We start from the raw sequence: 5,940 nt of genomic DNA, 5'->3' as shown, positions 1-5,940 counted from the left end.
TCAATCCTCGTTCTCGACATAATCCATCCATTTCTTCAGGAATATCTTCCTAAGCGCAGGCATGTCTGATGGATTAATTGGTGCCATCCTTCTCCCATTCCAACACTCAATGTACTTGAGCATGAAGAACCCACAGTCATACCTTGGAAAACATAAAAAATGGAAAATGCATATATCAGCTAAAAAATCCATGGACAACTAGGGAAAAGTAGAATTTCTTATGCAAAAGGAAGTAGTACTTACGTAGTCAATTGCCTTGGTGTAGTTATGTGCACTGTTTTGTATTTCGAGATGTCGATTTTTGATTCACTGTAGTTTGTTGCCCACAAATGCTTGATACTTCCAATAATTGTTCGAGCATCAGCCATCGGCCGCTTTGTCCCCCTCACGCCTTAGTGAGTCCATCACTTCAAACCTCCCCGACGTCAAGTTCAACACAATAAGATAGTAGTGCCTAGTCATTTTCTTGATTTCAGGTGTCAAATCTTGAAGAACTGAAAACATTATCTGTACAGTTGTTGTAAAGAAAAGTAGGATCAGGAACATAACCGTAGCGGGAACATAAGCTTAGAAACACAGAAGCATGTTATATTTGAGAAGAAATGTAAAAAATACTTCCAATGGATGTTCTAACTCTTTGAATCATGTATTGCTAATAAGTTTTTTAGTTACATGTAGAATCTCCAATGAAATAAGTTATCATTGTATAAAAGAACACCCAGAAAAAATGCAGTAAGCATGTATCCAGGAAGCTTTTAAAAAGAAAAAAATGGAGGAAGCATAAAAGCAAACAAGAGATAGAACGTACCATATCTTTGTGGTCTAGGCAGTGCGTAGGTGAACACTCGAAAGCTTTCCTAACAGTCATATCTAATATACAGTTGGTTGCACTCCTTAGTTTAGTCTGCACACCATTATAAAGTATAAAAAGGGACAAGTTAAAGAGAGCAAAAAAAAGACATATCCAGGAAAATGCATAGAAGAAAACATTTTAATTGAAAAAATGATTTTACTAACCGCAATCATAAGAGGCATAATGAATTTCTTCTGCTTGGCCATCTCTGCAGAAAGAACTTGCAATGCGATCTCGCAGGTTGTGTTGCTTAGCCAACCTCCTGGCTTGACTGAGTCTGATAAATCGCGGAGTTCAACGAAGAAACTTCCATAGTCGATAATCCTTTCCCCATTCAACTTATCTCTATTTCTGCCTCCATACATGCACACCTTGTTGTATAACTCAGTATCTGATTTGGGTACAGAAGGCTTCTTATCGTTTGCAACAAATGGCGATTTCTGTTGAGGTCCTAGCTTCAAAATCCTTTTTGTTTGAGGAATGGGTGTGGAACTACCTGGAGTTGTAGGTGAAACAACAGATGAATTCTGCAAGTTAATGACTTTTCCTCCTGAGATAGGCATCTCAATTGAAGCAAAAATCTTGTCGAGGGAGTCACCACTATCATTGCTAGATATGACAATAACTTCATCCACCTGTGAATCTTGATCCTTTTGTACTGTTTCAACTTGCTGGACATGTGTTGTCTGCTCAGGAACTGTCTGCTCTGTTGATGTCTACGGGTGCTTCTATTCTTGTAGACAGTGTTGGCACTCCAAGAGCAGAGGTTTGTAGAACAGCAGCAAGTTTCCCTTAAGTGGATCACCCAAGGTTTATCGAACTCAGGGAGGAAGAGGTCAAAGATATCCCTCTCAAGCAACCACTGCAACCACAAAGCAAGAAGTCTCTTGTGTCCCCAACACACCTAATAGGTGCACTAGTTCGGCGAAGAGATAGTGAAATACAAGTGGTATGAATGAATATGAGTAGTAGTATCGGCGTCAGAAAAGTGCTTGCTGACGTGCAGTTGATGGTAGTAATATTGCAGGCAGTAAAGATGCAGTAAAACAGTAAACAAGCAGCGATAGCAGTATTTAGGAACAAGGCCTAGGGATCATACTTTCACTAGTGGACACTCTCAACATTGATCACATAACAGAATAAATAGATAGATGCTAGACTCTACACCCTCTTGTTGGATGATGAACACCACTAACTGTGAGGAATTACACGAACCCTCAATGCCGGAGTTAACAAGCTCCACAATATTCAATGTTCATATTTAAATAACCTTAGAGTGCATAACAGATCAACATAACCAAACCAAGTACTAACATAGCATGCACACTGTCACCTTCACACTACGAAAGGAGGAATAGATCACATCAATACCATCATAGCAATAGTTAACTTCATAATCTACAAGAGATCACAATCATAGTCTACGCCAAGTACTACACGATGCACACACTCGTCACCATTACACCGTGCGGGAGGAATAAACTACTTTAATAACATCACTAGAGTAGCACACGGATAAATTGTGATACAAAACACATTGCAATCATAAAGAGATATAAATAAGCACTTCACTATGCCATTCATAACAGTGAATAAGTATTCTGTGAAATATAGCCTAAGAGACCCACACGGTGCACACACTGTCACCTTTACACACGTGGGACAAGGAGTCTCCGGAGATCACATAAGTAAAACCCACTTGACTAGCATAATGACATCTAGATTACAAGCATCATCATATGAATCTCAATCATGTAAGGCAGCTCATGAGATTATTGTATTGAAGTACATAGGAGAGAGATTAACCACATAGCTACCGGTACAGCCCCGAGCCTCGATGGAAAACTACTCCCTCCTCATGGGAGACAAGCAGCGTTGATGAAGATGGCGGTGGTGTCGATGGAGAAGCCTTCCGGGGCACTTCCCCGTCCCGGCGGCGTGCCGGAACGGAGACTCCTGTCCCCCGGATCTTGGCTTCGCGATGGCGGCGGCTCCGGAAGGTTTTCTCTGGTTTCGTCGAACGTGATAGGGTTTTCGCGACGGAGGCTTTAAGTAGGCGGAAGGGCAAGGTCGGTGGAGTCCTGGTGGGACCACACACTAGGCCGGCGCGGCCGGGGCTTGGGCCGCGCCGCCCTACCGTGTCCCCACCTCGTGGCCCCACTTCGTTTCCCCTTCGGACTTCCGGAAGCTTCGTGGAAAAATAGGACCACGGGCGTTGATTTCGTCCAATTCCGAGAATATTTCCTTACTAGGATTTCCGGAACCAAAAACAGCGAGAAAACGAGAACTGGTCCTTCGGCATCTCGTCAATAGGTTAGTTCCGGAAAACGCATAAATATGACATATAATGTGTATAAAACATGTAGATATCATCAATAATGTGGCATGGAACATAAGAAATTATCGATACGTCGGAGACGTATCGGCATCCCCAAGCTTAGTTCTGCTCGTCCCGAGCGGGTAAACGATAACAAAGATAATTTCTGGAGTGACATGCCATCATAACCTTGATCATACTATTGTAAGCATATGTAATGAATGCAGCTATCAAAACAATGGTAATGACATGAGTAAACAAATGAATCATAAAGCAAAGACTTTTCATGAATAGTACTTTAAAGACAAGCATTAATAAGTCTTGTATAAGGGTTAACTCATAAAGCAATAAATCAAAGTAAAGGTATTGAAGAAACACAAAGGAAGATTGAGTTTCAGCGGTTGCCTTCAACTTATAACATGTATATCTCATGGATATTGTCAACATAGAGTAATATAACAAATGCAATATGCAAGTATGTAGGAATCAATGCACAGTTCACACAAGTGTTTGCTTCTTGAGGTGGAGAGAGATAGGTGAACTGACTCAACATAAAAGTAAAAGAAAGGTCCTTCAAAGAGGAAAGCATCGATTGCTATATTTGTGCTAGAGCTTTGGTTTTGAAAACAAGAAACAATTTTGTCAACGGTAGTAATAAAGCATATGTGTTATGTAAATTATATGTTACAAGTTGCAAGCCTCATGCATAGTATACTAATAGTGCCCGCACCTTGTCCTAATTAGCTCGGATTACCGGGATTATCATCGCAATACACATGTTTTAACCAAGTGTCACAAAGGGGTACCTCTATGCCGCCTGTACAAAGGTCTAAGGAGAAAGCTCGCATTGGATTTCTCGCTTTTGATTATTCTCAACTTAGACATCCATACCGGGACAACATAGACAACATATAATGGACCGCTCTTTAATGCATAAGCAATTAGCAACAATTAATGTTCTCACATGAGATTGAGGATATTTGTCCAAAACTGAAACTTCCACCATGATTCATGGCTTTAGTTAGCGGCCCAATGTTCTTCTCTAACATTATGCATGCTCTAACCATTAAATGAGTGGTAAATCTCCCTTACTTCAGACAAGACGGACATGCATAGCAACTCACATGATATTCAACAAGGAGTAGTTGATGGCGTCCCCGGAACATGGTTATCGCACAACAAGCAACTTAATAAGAGATAAAGTGCATAAGTACATATTCAATACCACAATAGTTTTTAGGCTATTTGTCCCATGAGCTATATATTGCAAAGGTAAAGGATAGAAATTTTAAAGGTAGCACTCAAGCAATTTACTTTGGAATGGCGGAGAAATACCATGTATTAGGTAGGTATGGTGGACACAAATGGCATAGTGGTTGGCTCAAGGATTTGGATGCATGAGAAGTATTCCCTCTCGAAACAAGGTTTATGCTAGCAAGGTTATTTGAAACAAACACAAGGATGAACCGGTGCATCAAAACTCACATAAAAGACATATTGTAAATATTATAAGACTCTACACCGTCTTCCTTGTTGTTCAAAACTCAATACTAGAAATTATCTAGACTTTAGAGAGACCAAACATGCAAACCAAATTTTAGCAAGCTCTATGTATTTCTTCATTAATAGGTGCAAAGTATATGATGCAAGAGCTTAAACATGAGCACAACAATTGCCAAGTATCAAATTATTCAAGACATTTTGGAATTACTACATGTAGCATTTCCCGATTCCAACCATATAACAATTTAACAAAGAAGATTCAACCTTCGCCATGAATACTATGAGTAAAGCCTAAGGACATATTTGTCCATATGCAACAGTGGAGCGTGTCTCTCTCCCACACAAGCATGTATTTATTCAGAGAATGAAAATAACAAGAACGAAAATAAAAACACACAGACGCTCCAAGTAAAGTACATAAGATGTGACTGAATAAAAATATAGTTTCAAGAGAAGGAACCTGATAAGTTGTTGATGAAGAAGGGGATGCCTTGGGCATCCCCAAGCTTAGATGCTTGAGTCTTCTTATAATATCCAGGGATGAACCATGGGGGCATCCCCAAGCTTAGCCTTTTCACTCTTCTTGATCATAGTATATCATCCTCCTCTCTTGACCCTTGAAAACTTCCTCCACACCAAACTCGAAACAAACTCATTAGAGGGTTAGTGCATAATCAAAACGCACATGTTCAGAGGTGACACAATCATTCTTAACACTTCTGGACATTGCTCAAAGCTACTGGAAGTTAATGGAACAAAGAAATCCATCCAACATAGCAAAAGAAGCAATGCGAAATAAAAGGCAGAATCTGTCAAAACAGAACAGTCCGTAAAGACGAATTTTATTGAGGCAACGGACTTGCTCAAATGAAAATGCTCAAATTGAATAAAAGTTGCGTACATATCTGAGGATCACTCACGTAAATTGGCATAATTTTCTGAGTTACCTACAGAGAGTTAGGCCCAGATTCGTGACAGCAAGAAATCTGTTTCTGCGCAGTAATCCAAATCTAGTATGACCCTTACTATCAAAGACTTTACTTGGCACAACAATGCAATAAAATAAAGATAAGGAGAGGTTGCTACAGTAGTAACAACTTCCAAGACACAAATATAAAATAGAGGTACTGTAGCAAAATAAACACATGGGTTATCTCCCAAGAAGTGCTTTCTTTATAGCCATTAAGATGGGCTCAGCAGTTTTAATGATGCACTCGCAAGAAATAGTAGTTGAAATAAAAGAGAGCATCAAGAAGCAAATTCAAAA

The sequence above is a fragment of the Lolium rigidum genome, chromosome 5 (assembly GCF_022539505.1).
Source record: "Lolium rigidum isolate FL_2022 chromosome 5, APGP_CSIRO_Lrig_0.1, whole genome shotgun sequence".
Lineage (NCBI taxonomy): Eukaryota > Viridiplantae > Streptophyta > Magnoliopsida > Poales > Poaceae > Lolium > Lolium rigidum.
The sequence above is the reverse complement of the archived record's forward strand: the minus strand, read 5'-3'. Positions refer to the sequence as shown.